At 36.3% G+C, this 15,591-nt stretch overlaps 1 long non-coding RNA gene across 1 annotated transcript; it reads right to left on the reverse strand.

The window, feature by feature from the left end:
- Window positions 1–2,670: 2,670 nt before the first annotated feature.
- On the reverse strand, window positions 2,671–10,548 carry LOC133543677 (uncharacterized). The gene is made up of 2 exons (XR_009804474.1): window positions 10,402–10,548; window positions 2,671–3,360 (listed from the first exon to the last, which is right to left on the reverse strand). It is a non-coding gene; the product is annotated as an uncharacterized LOC133543677 (long non-coding RNA).
- Window positions 10,549–15,591: the final 5,043 nt, after the last annotated feature.

Genomic DNA, 15,591 nt, shown 5'->3' on the forward strand with positions numbered 1-15,591 from the left:
ATATTGACCTTGTATTGTAAATGACCAGACCCGCAAAAGTGACCTTGTAGTTAATAGAAACCATGACGACACAAAATACATAGACGTATTGCAGATATCAAAAACATGAGGAAACAAAAACAAATTAAATACATACTGACCTTTTATTGTATATGACCAAAACCCCGCAAATTGACCTTGTAGTTAACAAAAACCATGACAAATAAAATTTATATTTATCAGGCATTGTAGATGACCAAAACCCCGCGAATTGACCTTGTAGACAAAATCCATGGACACTAATACAAATTTACCTTGTATTGTAGATGACCTGACTTAAAATTGACCTAATAAATAACAAAAACCATGACAAATGAAATACATATTTACCTTGTATTGTAGATATCAAAAACCATGAGGAAACAAAAAAACGGCCCAAAATACATACAGAATTTGTAGTAACAAAAACCATGAGGACAAATAAAATACAAATTTACCTTGTATTGTAGAAGACAAGATTCTAAAATTGACCTTGTAGACAACAAAATCCATGGACACTAATTAAATACAAATTTACCTTGTATTATAGATGACCTGACATCTTAAACTTGACCTAATAGATAAAAACCATGACAAATGAAATACATATTAACCTTGGATTGTAGATATCAAAAACCATGAGGAAACAAAAAAAAAGGCCCAAAATACATACCAACCTTGTAGTAACAAAAACCATGAGGACAAAAAATACAAATTTACCTTGTATTGTAGATTATCAGACTCCTTAAAATTGACCTTGTAGATAACAAAAAACATGACAAATTACATATTGACCTTGTATTGTAGATGACCAACACCCACAAAATTGACCTTGAAGTTAAAGACCATCACAAAAAAAAATACATATTGACCTTGTATTATAGATGAGACACCCCCAAAATTGACCTTGTTGTTATTAGAACCCAACAAATAAAATATACATTGACCTTGTATCGTAGATATCAAAAACCATGAGGAAACAAAAACAATGACACAATATACAGACTGACCATGTAGTTAAAATACAAATTTACCTTGTATTGTTGACAAGACGCCTTAAAATTGACCTTGTAGATAAAAACCATGACAAATAAAATACATATTGACCTTGTATTGTAGATATCACAAACCATGAGGAAACAAAAACAGTGACACAGGTTAAATACATACTGACTTGTAGTTAAAAACCATGACACAAATTAAATACATACTGACCCTGTATTGTAGATGACTAGACCCCCAAAAAAATGACCTTGAAAATAAAAACCATTACAAAAGAAACATTTACCATGTATTGTAGATATCAAAAACTATGAGGAAACAAAAACAATGACACAAAACCCCCCACAAATTGACCTTGTAGTTAAAAACGTTGGTCATCTACAATACAAGGTAAATATGTATTTTATTCGTCAAAGTTTTTGTTAACTACAAGGTCAATTTGTGGGGGGTTTTGTGTCATTGTTTTCTCATGGTTTTTGATATTTACAATACAAGGTCAATATGTATTTTATTTGTGTCCTCATGGTTTTTGTTTATTATAAGGTCAATTTTGGGGGGAAAGGGGAGTCTGGTAATCTACAATACAAGGTAAATATGTATTTTATTCATCAGACTCCCCTTCCCCCCCAAAATTGACCTTGTAGTTAACAAAAACCATGAGGACACAAACAGTGACACAAGTTAACTACATACTGACCTTGTAGTTAAAAACCATGACACAAATATAATACTAATTTACCTTGTATTGTAGATGAACAGACTCCTTAAATTTGACCTTGTAGATAACAAAAACCATGACAAATTAAATACATATTGACCTTGTATTGTAGATATCACAAACCATGAGGAAACAAAAACAGTGACACAGGATAAATACATACTGATCTTGTAGTTAAAAACCATGACACAAATTAAATACATACTGACCCTATATTGTAGATGACTAGACCCCACAAAATTTACCTTGTATTGTAGATATCAAAAACCATGAGAAAACAAAAACAATGACAAAACCCCCCACAAATTGACCTTGTAGTTAAAAACTTTGGTCAATATGTATTTTATTCGTCAAAGTTTTTGCTAACTACAAGGTCAATTTGTGGGGGGTTTTATCATTGTTTTTGATATCTACAATACAAGGTCAATATGTATTTTATTCGTCACTCCCCTTCCCCCCCCAAAATTGACCTTGTAGTTGACAAAAACCATGAGGACACAAAATACATATTGACCTTGTATTGTAGATATCAAAAACTATGAAGAAACAAAAACAGTGACACAAGTTAAATACATACTGACCTTGTAGTTAAAAACCATGACAAATAAAATACAAATTGACCTTGTACTGTAGATGAACAGACTCCTTAAAATTGACCTTGTAGATAACAAAAACCATGACAAATGAAATACATTGACGTATTGTAGATGACTAGACCCCCAAAATTGACCTTGAAGATAAAAATAAAAAAGAAAAGAAAAAAAAAGAAAATATACATAGACTTTGTATTGTAGACCAGACTCCACAAAATTGACCTTGAAGAAACAAAAAAAAATTTAGTTATTTTCAATTATTGCACCCACACAAGGAACCATTACATCAGCCTGGGGTGCAGCCTGAGTGGAGAAACAAAAAAAAAACAGGGACACAAAGGAATTTAGAACAAACATTTAAGACACATGAACACAAATCAAGTCATTTGCGGCAAAGAGGTGAGTTTTAAGCTGTGCTCTAAAAGTGTCCAGAGTGGTGGCGGACTTGACTTTCAGGGGGAGCTTATTCCATAGGCCAGGTACCATCATTGAAAATGCACAGTCTCTCTTTGTCACTAGGTTTGACTGTGGGACCTTCAAGGTCATCTGGTTGTCAGATCTGAGGCAACGACCAAGCCTGGAGCTGATAGGTTGGTCCAGGAGATGTTTGATGTAAGCTGGGGTAAGACCACGGAGCGCTTTGAAGACATACGTAAGGATCTTAAATTTCACTCTGTGCTTCACCAGGAGCCAGTGAAGGGAGGAGAGGATGGGAGAAATGTGTTCCCTCATTTTTGTGCCTGTCACCAGCATTTTGTACCAACTGCATGCTACTTATGGTCTTGTCAGTGACCCCAGCATAGAGGGCATTCCATTAGTCCAGTCTGCAGAAGATGAGCATGAACACGACCCTCTAAGTCACTGGGGGAGAGGACAGACTTGATCTTGGCTATTGTGCACAGTTGGGGGGTTGGAGTTCCCGAACAGAAGAATTTCACTCTGTCATTGAGCTGCAGGAAATTTTGACATCCACTCTTTTATGTCCTGCAAGCAGTCCTTCAAATGGTCCAGTCCAGAGGGATCGTCTGTCTTGAGTGGAAGATAGATTTAGTATCATCAGTGTAGAAATGAAAGGAAATTTTAAGGCGATGAATGACTTGGCTGAGGGAGAGCATGTAGATGGAGAACAGGATGGAACCCAGTATTGAGCCCTAGGGACCCCTCAGGTGAAGGTGGCACAGCGGGAGGAATGTTTGGCTCTGTTCACAGAGAAGGTTCCGTTGTTGATGGAGGACGTAAACCAGCACAGGGCTATGTTAGTGATGCCAACCTCTTATTTCCCCAGATACACAATATATCCAACATTGGCCGGCCACACACACACACACACACACACACAAGCAGCAACTATCACCCCCCCCCGCCTCGGGTGAAGGTAATGTAACTATTGTAAACCAGACTTTCAAACAAAGGATGGCACAACATTTATTTAAACCCCAAAATGTCAAAAGATGAACAACAACAAGAAGAAAGCCAGCACCAACATCTCTGCAGATGTCTTTGGTGATGCATGGAGAGCTAAGAACCTTTTGTAAATACATCTTACATAAAGCATCACAAGTGCAAAAATATTCACAGCGTACTTTTCAGCTTGGAGATCACAACTTTGAAATGTCCCAACACCCAGCTTTTGACAACCATAGTAGGGCCAAATCAGTGAGGGCAGGTGTGTTCACCTGTAGCAAACACTAATCAGTGAGGGCAGGTGTGTTCACCTGTAGCCAACACTCAGCCCCACCTTCATTCATCCATCCATCCATTTTTCTACCACTTATTTCCTTTGGTGTCAGATGTCTATCTCAGCTACAATCGGGCCAGAAGGCGGTGTAAACCCTGGACATGTCACCACCTCATCACAGGACCAAGTTAACATCACAAAATGAAAATGCTACGCCCACCCTTCTTTCTTTCTTTGTGGACACGCCTACTTTGGTCATGTGCATTACGTTTTCATAACATGGTCACTACTGCCTACTTTGTCTTGTTATATTCTTATTTCACTGTTATATATATATATATTTTTTTTCTTTTTTTTCCCCCATTGTTGCTTTTTATTTTTTATTCTTATTGTAATTCTCTATTGTGTTTCCATTTAAACCCCCATTATTTACTTTTATTTAAATTGATCTCAACTCTGTACACTGCTGCTGGAATTTAAATTTTCCTGAAGGAATCAATAAAGTACTATCTATCTATGTTGACATTCACAAGATGCCTGCATGAAATTTATCTTTATCTCAGGACAAAAATAAACACTCCAAAACATATACATATGGAGCCTATGTATTGTTAATACTCATTGACAGGCTCCACACGTATGTATTATAAATGCTCATTGACATGCTCCACACATATGCATTATAAATGCTCATTGACATGCTCCACACATGTATTATAAATGCTCGTTGACATGCACCACATGTATGCATGTATGTATTGTTAATGCTCATTGACAGACTCCACATGCATGTATGTGTTGTTAATGCTTATTGACATGCTTGACATGACATACAAACATGTCAAGCCTGTCAATGAGCATCAACAATACATGTCAAGCATGTAAATGAGCATAAACAATACACACATTCATACATGCCGGGGCCTGTAAAAGAGCATAAACAATACATACATGCCGGGCCTGTATAAGAGCATAAATACATACATGTCAGGCCTGTAAAAGAGCATAAACAATACATACATGCCGGGCCTGTATACGAGCATAAATACATACATGTCAGGCCTGTAAAAGAGCATAAACAATACATACATGTCAGGCCTGTAAAAGAGCATAAAACACAACATACATAAACATTGGCGTCGCACACGACCAACGCCAAACCAATTAGTCCGCCCTGAGATGGGTAGGTTTTGAGTTCAAACCCCGCCTGAGTCATACCAAAGACTATAAAAATGGGAGCCATTACTCCCCTGCTTGGCACTCAGAATCAAGGCTTGTAATTGGGGGTTTAATCACCCAAATGTATTCCCGAGCTCAGCCACCACTGCTGCTCACTGCTCCCCTCACCTCCCAGGAAGTGATCCAGGGTGAGGAGTCAAATGCAGATAATTTTGCCACACCTAGTGTGTGACAATTATTGGTACTTGAACATTGGCCTCAGACTACCAACGCCAAACCAACATTAGCCTTGTCGACGACCGTCAGGAACAAGAGTGAAGCGTCTTGCTCAAGGACACAACGTACATGACGAGGTCAATAGAAGGTGGGAATTGAACCAGGAATTAAAACTAGGGGAGACAGGACCTTCTCTGTGGTCGGCCCTAAGCTGTGGAACACTGTGGCCCTCCATACTCAAACTGCTCCCGATGTGGAGTGTTTTAAGTCTCGTCTTAAGACCCATTTTTATTCTTTGGCTTTTAACACTACGTGAGTTGTGTGGTCAAAAAATATAATCCTTTAAGTTTACAATTCAGAAAGTTTTATAAAGCATAATTGTAAGCACACTACCACAAAACACTAATTGCTAGCCTCCGATGTTATGAACATTTTTTACAGTTGCATTGTATTGAAAATGAGGACATAGCAAAACATTTATTCCTTTCGTGGGAAAATATATACATAGAATAGAATGTACTTTATTGATCCTTGGGGGATATTCATAATATATATATATATATATACATACACACACACACACACACACACATCTCATTGTTTGTAAGTGAACTGTGGTGTTGAATTTCCCCCAAGGATCAATAAAGTACATTCTATTCTATGTATATATTTATTATTAATTTTTATTTTTTTTTCAGTCATTGGTGGAGCTTAAGATAGTATTCGAATGTTTTTAATATTGTTGTGCCGCACTTTGGAAACAATTTGTTTAAATGTGCTATATACGGTAAATAAAGTGGATTGGAAGAATCCACAGGTTGCTGGCACGGTCACTCTACCAACCACGCAGTCCACAAAATAAGGCTCCGAATCTTTGGGTGTCCCACGATTCGATATAGATTCTTGAGGTCGCAATTTGATTATAATTCGATTTTTTCTATTCAACGCGATTCTCAATTCACAACAATATTTTTCCAATTGAAAAGGATTGTGTATTCATTCAATACATAGATTTCAGCAGGATCTACCCCAGTCTGCTGACATGCTAGCAGAGTAGCAGATTTGTGTAAAAAGCTTTTATAATTGTAAAGGACAATGTTTTATCAACTGATTGCAATAATGTGAATTTGTTTATACTATTAAAAGGAAGCAAAAATATGACTTATTTTATCTTTGTGAAAACATTGGACACAGTGTGTTGTCCAGCTTATGAGATGCCATGCAAGTGTAAGCCACTGTGACACTATTGTTCTTTTTTATTATTTTCATAAATGTCTAATGATAATGTCAATGAGGGATTTTTAATCACTGCTTTGCTGAAATCATAATCATTTTTTTTTAGTTGATTTTTCTAAAAATGAGAATTGATTCTGAATCGCACAATATGAGAATCGTGATTCTAATTCGAATTGATTTTTCCCCACACCCCTACTAATAAATATTAAAATCTATAAAGCGCACACACACACCAAAAAGCAGCAACTATCACACCCCGCCTTGGGTGAAGGTCATGTAAGCATTGTAAACTGGACTTTCAAACCAAGGACGGCAAAACATGCAGTTTAACACTTTAACATTTATTTAAACCCCAAAATGTCAAAGGTGAACAACAACAACAAGAAGAAAGCCAGCACCAACATCTCTGCAGATGTTTGGTGATGCATGGAGAGCTGACAACTTTATGTAAATACACCTTAAACAAAGCATCACAAGTGTAAAAGTATTCACAGCGGACTTTTGAGCTTGGAGATCCCAACTTTGAAATGTCCTTCTAAACACCCAGCTTTTGACAACCATAGTTGGACCAAATCAGTGAGGGCAGGTGTGTTCACCTGTAGCAAACACTAATCAGTGAGGGCAGGTGTGTTCACCTGTAGCAAACACTAATCAGTGAGGGCAGGTGTGTTCACCTGTAGCAAACACTAATCAGTGAGGGCAGGTGTGTTCACCTGTAGCAAACACTAATCAGTGAGGGCAGGTGTGTTCACCTGTAGCAAACACTAATCAGTGAGGGCAGGTGTGTTCACCTGTAGCAAACACTAATCAGTGAGGGCAGGTGTGTTCACCTGTAGCAAACACTAATCAGTGAGGGCAGGTGTGTTCACCTGTAGCAAACACTAATCAGTGAGGGCAGGTGTGTTCACCTGTAGCAAACACTAATCAGTGAGGGCAGGTGTGTTCACCTGTAGCAAACACTAATCAGTGAGGGCAGGTGTGTTCACCTGTAGCAAACACTCAGCCACACCTTGACTCTCTTAGCCAGCAGTTGAGAGCCATGGTGACTGACAGCTTGTCAGCAACTAAATGTGTCTTGTTTCTACATGTTGTGTTCCTAACATGTGCATGTTTGTCACTAAATGTGTGTTTCTACATGTTGTGTTCCTAACACATGTGCATGTTTGTCACTAAATGTGTGTTTCTACATGTTGTGTTCCTAACATGTGCATGTTTGTCACTAAATGTGTGTTTCTACATGTTGTGTTCCTAACACATGTGCATGTTTGTCACTAAATGTGTGTTTCTACATGTTGTGTTCCTAACATGTGCATGTTTGTCACTAAATGTGTGTTTCTACATGTTGTGTTCCTAACACATGTGCATGTTTGTCACTAAATGTGTGTTTCTACATGTTGTGTTCCTAACACATGTGCATGTTTGTCACTAAATGTGTGTTTCTACATGTTGTGTTCCTAACATGTGCATGTTTGTCACTAAATGTGTGTTTCTACATGTTGTGTTCCTAACACATGTGCATGTTTGTCACTAAATGTGTGTTTCTACATGTTGTGTTCCTAACACATGTGCATGTTTGTCACTAAATGTGTGTTTCTACATGTTGTGTTCCTAACATGTGCATGTTTGTCACTAAATGTGTGTTTCTACATGTTGTGTTCCTAACACATGTGCATGTTTGTCACTAAATGTGTGTTTCTACATGTTGTGTTCCTAACACATGTGCATGTTTGTCACTAAATGTGTGTTTCTACATGTTGTGTTCCTAACATGTGCATGTTTGTCACTAAATGTGTGTTTCTACATGTTGTGTTCCTAACATGTGCATGTTTGTCACTAAATGTGTGTTTCTACATGTTGTGTTCCTAACATGTGCATGTTTGTCACTAAATGTGTGTTTCTACATGTTGTGTTCCTAACACATGTGCATGTTTGTCACTAAATGTGTGTTTCTACATGTTGTGTTCCTAACATGTGCATGTTTGTCACTAAATGTGTGTTTCTACATGTTGTGTTCCTAACACATGTGCATGTTTGTCACTAAATGTGTGTTTCTACATGTTGTGTTCCTAACATGTGCATGTTTGTCACTAAATGTGTGTTTCTACATGTTGTGTTCCTAACACATGTGCATGTTTGTCACTAAATGTGTGTTTCTACATGTTGTGTTCCTAACACATGTGCATGTTTGTCACTAAATGTGTGTTTCTACATGTTGTGTTCCTAACATGTGCATGTTTGTCACTAAATGTGTGTTTCTACATGTTGTGTTCCTAACATGTGCATGTTTGTCACTAAATGTGTGTTTCTACATGTTGTGTTCCTAACATGTGCATGTTTGTCACTAAATGTGTGTTTCTACATGTTGTGTTCCTAACACATGTGCATGTTTGTCACTAAATGTGTGTTTCTACATGTTGTGTTCCTAACACATGTGCATGTTTGTCACTAAATGTGTGTTTCTACATGTTGTGTTCCTAACACATGTGCATGTTTGTCACTAAATGTGTGTTTCTACATGTTGTGTTCCTAACACATGTGCATGTTTGTCACTAAATGTGTGTTTCTACATGTTGTGTTCCTAACATGTGCATGTTTGTCACTAAATGTGTGTTTCTACATGTTGTGTTCCTAACACATGTGCATGTTTGTCACTAAATGTGTGTTTCTACATGTTGTGTTCCTAACATGTGCATGTTTGTCACTAAATGTGTGTTTCTACATGTTGTGTTCCTAACACATGTGCATGTTTGTCACTAAATGTGTGTTTCTACATGTTGTGTTCCTAACATGTGCATGTTTGTCACTAAATGTGTGTTTCTACATGTTGTGTTCCTAACATGTGCATGTTTGTCACTAAATGTGTGTTTCTACATGTTGTGTTCCTAACACATGTGCATGTTTGTCACTAAATGTGTGTTTCTACATGTTGTGTTCCTAACACATGTGCATGTTTGTCACTAAATGTGTGTTTCTACATGTTGTGTTCCTAACACATGTGCATGTTTGTCACTAAATGTGTGTTTCTACATGTTGTGTTCCTAACATGTGCATGTTTGTCACTAAATGTGTGTTTCTACATGTTGTGTTCCTAACATGTGCATGTTTGTCACTAAATGTGTGTTTCTACATGTTGTGTTCCCAACATGTGCATGTTTGTCACTAAATGTGTGTTTCTACATGTTGTGTTCCTAACACATGTGCATGTTTGTCACTAAATGTGTGTTTCTACATGTTGTGTTCCTAACACATGTGCATGTTTGTCACTAAATGTGTGTTTCTACATGTTGTGTTCCTAACACATGTGCATGTTTGTCACTAAATGTGTGTTTCTACATGTTGTGTTCCTAACACATGTGCATGTTTGTCACTAAATGTGTGTTTCTACATGTTGTGTTCCTAACATGTGCATGTTTGTCACTAAATGTGTGTTTCTACATGTTGTGTTCCTAACACATGTGCATGTTTGTCACTAAATGTGTGTTTCTACATGTTGTGTTCCTAACATGTGCATGTTTGTCACTAAATGTGTGTTTCTACATGTTGTGTTCCTAACACATGTGCACGTGCAGTGCGAATCAAACAATTTTCAAGCAGCAATAAAGCACACGGTAGAAGCATGAAGACAAACAATAGAACGCCAGTGTAAAAGAGCAAACTGTCACAGCAACACAAACACAACTTTAAATCAGCAATAAAGCACACGGTAGAAGCATGAAGACAAACAATAGAACGCCAGTGTAAAAGAGCAAAGTATTACTCACTGCGAATAAAACCCGTCCGATCCACATCCGTCAAAAAAGAATAATGATGAAGCAGTGAAGGAGGGACTCAGGTGGAACTAAATACAACTAATTAAACGAGGAACAGGTGTGCAGACACGGAGCAGATAGTAAAGGTGCCACAAAAGACAGAGAGCAAACAGGAAACAGTGAGAAAATAAGAGCAGCAGGACAGGAAGTGATTTGAAAGACAGGAAAAGCAAACATGATCAAAGTGTCAGTAGCACTTCTGACACATCTATATATATATTAGACCAGGGTCTCAGACACGTGAGATCTTATTTTGCGGCTCCCACGCTAATATGAAAGTTGAATGTTAGTGAGAGTTTGATATGAATGGTGCTTGACAGCGTTGTGGGCGGAGCTGAAGGAATCCACCAATCACGGTGTGCTATATGGCTCTCCAACAGTGACGTCACTTGTGTGACGCAGGCAGAGAAAGGTTTGAAATAAAGTTGAAAACGATGGTGCTGTGTTCCTAATTTAAGTTATTTAATGAATCTGTACTTTGTTTATTATATATATATCTATATATATAGATATATATATAGATATATATATATGTTAAGTGTTGTACTGTTGTACGCCCTTACTCATTGTGTCCATTAGAGGGCAGTGTTTACCTCTGTGTTACATGACACCTATGTTTCCTGTTCCGGGGTCATGAGTTCAATCTGTGTGTCGAGCGGCAGCACATTTAGATGCTGCCGATACAATAAATACATCTACAATAAATACATCTACAATAAATACATTTACAATAAATACATCTACAATAAATACATCTACAATAAATACATCTACAATAAATACATCTACAATAAATACATCTACAATAAATATATCTACAATAAATATATCTACAATAAATACATCTACAATAAATACATCTACAATAAATACATCTACAATAAATATATCTACAATAAATACATCTACAATAAATACATCTACAATAAATACATCTACAATAAATACATCTACAATAAATACATCTACAATAAATACATCTACAATAAATATATCTACAATAAATACATCTACAATAAATACATCTACAATAAATACATCTACAATAAATATATCTACAATAAATACATCTACAATAAATACATCTACAATAAATACATCTACAATAAATACATCTACAATAAATATATCTACAATAAATACATCTACAATAAATACATCTACAATAAATATATCTACAATAAATACATCTACAATAAATACATCTACAATAAATACATCTACAATAAATATATCTACAATAAATACATCTACAATAAATACATCTACAATAAATACATCTACAATAAATACATCTACAATAAATATATCTACAATAAATACATCTACAATAAATACATCTACAATAAATATATCTACAATAAATACATCTACAATAAATACATCTACAATAAATATATCTACAATAAATACATCTACAATAAATACATCTACAATAAATACATCTACAATAAATACATCTACAATAAATATATCTACAATAAATACATCTACAATAAATACATCTACAATAAATATATCTACAATAAATATATCTACAATAAATACATCTACAATAAATATATCTACAATAAATATATCTACAATAAATATATCTACAATAAATACATCTACAATAAATATATCTACAATAAATATATCTACAATAAATATATCTACAAGACCAAAGGCAAAGTGTGTCTCATGAGAGTTTGACTACATCTCCACCGCAACGCACGATGCTCATATATATATATATATGTATATATATATATATATATATATATGTATATATATATATACATATATATATATATATATATATATATATATATATATACATATATATATATATATATATATATATATGTATATATATATATATATATATATATATATATATATGTATATATATATATATATATATATATATATATATATATATATATATATATATATATTATAAATAAACATTCAAAAAAAAAAAAAAGTTTGAAATAAAGTTGAAAACGATGATGCTGTGTTCCACATTTAAGTTATTTAATGAATCTGAATGAGCCTATGGCTTCACGACTGGTTATTATATATATATATATATATATATATATATATATATATATATATATATATATATATATATATATATATATTTGGGTTTTTTTTTTGTTACTTTGAGCCTCACAACTTTAAGACAGTATAGGTGCTGTTTTGTACAGTTGTTATAATGTTTTGTAATGTTTTATACTTTTTTGAACTACTTTGATTATTGTTTCTCATCTGTTTGTTATTATTGAAATGTATAAATAAAACTTTTTTTTTTAAGTTTGAAATAAAGTGGTCCTCGTGTAAAACTAGAGCCTGCGTCTTTGTTATTGTAAGCGAGAGTTTATATATGTCGCCTATACTGTATAAAAGTACAAAATAAGGAAGGGGGAGGCTGCAGTTTTACACTTTATTTAGGACCACTTTATTTACTTGCTTTCAAAAACCTCCGCTCCACTCAACCTGTCACCACTTCCGCTCCTCGGGCCTTCAAAATAAGACTCCAAGGCATATACTGTAGAAGAGCTTCTAACAGGAACTTAACATCACAAAGAGGCAAGCCCATAAAAATAGGTTACATACCTCCCCTCCTACAGAAAGAAACGTCCTCGTTTCAACACAATAACAGGATAAGTGCAAAAACAACACAGGCAGTTAAAACAAAAACAAAAACATATTAACCTGTCCCCCAAAATATACAGAGCCTCACAACACACAACAACAACAAAAATGTAACCGATGGTTTATATATGTCGCCTATACTGTATAAAACCACAAACTAATGCAACCTATTTTATGGGCTTGCTTCTTTGTGATGTTAAGTTCCTGTTATAAGCTGTTATACAATATTTGTCTCGCGCTCTTATTTTGAAGTCGCTTAGAGCGGAAGTGGGAGAGTTTGAGTGGAGCGGAGGTTTTTGAAAGAAAGTAAATAAAGTGGTCCTCGTGTAAAACTGGAGCCTCCCTCGGTGTTTGTTATTTTCTACTTTTATACAGTATAGGCGACATATATAAACATCTCCGCTGCACTCATCGTGTCACCACTTCCGCTCTCAGGGCCTTCAAAGTAAGAGCTCAAGGCATATAATGTATAACAGCTTTGACCAGGAACTTCATTCATCCATCCATTTCCTACCGCTTATTCCCTTTGGGGTGGCGGGGGGCAATGGTGCCTATCTCAGCTACAATCGGGCGGAAGGCGGGATACACCCTGGACAAGTGGCCAACTAAACATCAGAAAATGAAAGAGGCTCCGCCCCCTTCCTTCTTTCTTCCTACTTTGGTCATGTTGACATTGATAAGGTGTCTTCATGAAGTTGATCTTCATCTCAGGACAAAAGTAAAGACTTCAAGTACTGCATCATCTCTTCCTTTACTAGTACTTGACAAAGTCACTTGGAAGTAGGAGTACATCAAAGTACAACACAAGTACCTTGCTGAAAATAACACTCATTATTAAATTGCAGGACATTCAACTATTTGTTACCTAATGTTAATGTACAACATGTAAATTAAACATACATTTAGTAATAACATTCTCTTTTTACTGCATAATATCAACATTTATTCACATTCAGATATTTAATGGTCACACATTCTGTTACTCATTACTTTTATTATTTATTCTCTGAAATGAAGCATTCATTCATGTATTATTCTCAACATGCATATATAAGTATTCCTTTGTTTTTATTGTACACAAACATGTATTTAATATTCATACACTAAACATGTATTTAATATTCATACACTAAACATGTATTTAATATTCATACACTAAACATGTATTTAATATTCATACACTAAACATGTATTTAATATTCATACACTAAACATGTATTTAATATTCATACACTAAACATGTAGAAGCATTTAAGTCTCATCTTAAAACTCATCTGTATACTCTAGCCTTTAAATAAACCTCCTTTTTAGACCAGTTGATCTGCCGCTTCTTTTCTTTCTCCTATGTCCCCCCCTCCCTTGTGGAGGGGGTCCGGTCCGATGACCATGGATGAAGTACTGGCTGTCCAGAGTCGAGACCCAGGATGGACCGCTCGTCGGGACCCAGGATGGACCGCTCGCCTGTATCGGTTGGGGACATCTCTACGCTGCTGATCCGCTTGAGATGGTTTCCTGTGGACGGGACTCTCGCTGCTGTCTTGGAGCCACTATGGATTGAACTTTCACAGTATCATGTTAGACCCGCTCGACATCCATTGCTTTCGGTCCCCTAGAGGGGGGGGGGTTGCCCACATCTGAGGTCCTCTCCAAGGTTTCTCATAGTCAGCATTGTCGCTGGCGTCCCACTGGATGTGAATTCCACCTGCCCACTGGGTGTGAGTTTTCCTTGCCCTTTTGTGGGTTCTTCCGAGGATGTTGTAGTCGTAATGATTTGTGCAGTCCTTTGAGACCTTTGTGATTTGGGGCTATATAAATAAACATTGATTGATTTAATATTCATACACTAAACATGTATTTAATATCATACACTAAACATGTATTTAATATTCATACACTAAACATGTATTTAATATCATACACTAAACATGTATTTAATATTAATACAATAAACATGTATTTAATATTCATACACTAAACATGTATTTAATATTCATACACTAAACATGTATTTAATAATACTATACTAGACATTATTAAATGTAATAATCCTATACCAGACATGGGCTTCACGGTGGCAGAGGGGTTAGTGCGTCTGCCTCACAATACGAAGGTCCTGCAGTCCTGGGTTCAAATCCAGGCTCGGGATCTTTCTGTGTGGAGTTTGCATGTTCTCCCCGTGAATGCGTGGGTTCCCTTCCTCCCACCTCCAAAGGCATGCACCTGGGGATAGGCCCCTCCCACCTCCAAAGACATGCACCTGGGGATAGGCCCCTCCCACCTCCAAAGACATGCACCTGGGGATAGGCCCCTCCCACTTCCAAAGACATGCAGCTGGGGATAGGCCCCTCCCACCTCCAAAGACATGCACCTGGGGATAGGCCCCTCCCACCTCCAAAGACATGCAGCTGGGGATAGACCCGTCCCACCTCCAAAGACATGCACCTGGGGATAGGCCCCTCCCACCTCCAAAGACATGCAGCTGGGGATAGACCCGTCCCA

Source organism: Nerophis ophidion, linkage group LG26 (genome assembly GCF_033978795.1).
Source record: "Nerophis ophidion isolate RoL-2023_Sa linkage group LG26, RoL_Noph_v1.0, whole genome shotgun sequence".
NCBI lineage: Eukaryota > Metazoa > Chordata > Actinopteri > Syngnathiformes > Syngnathidae > Nerophis > Nerophis ophidion.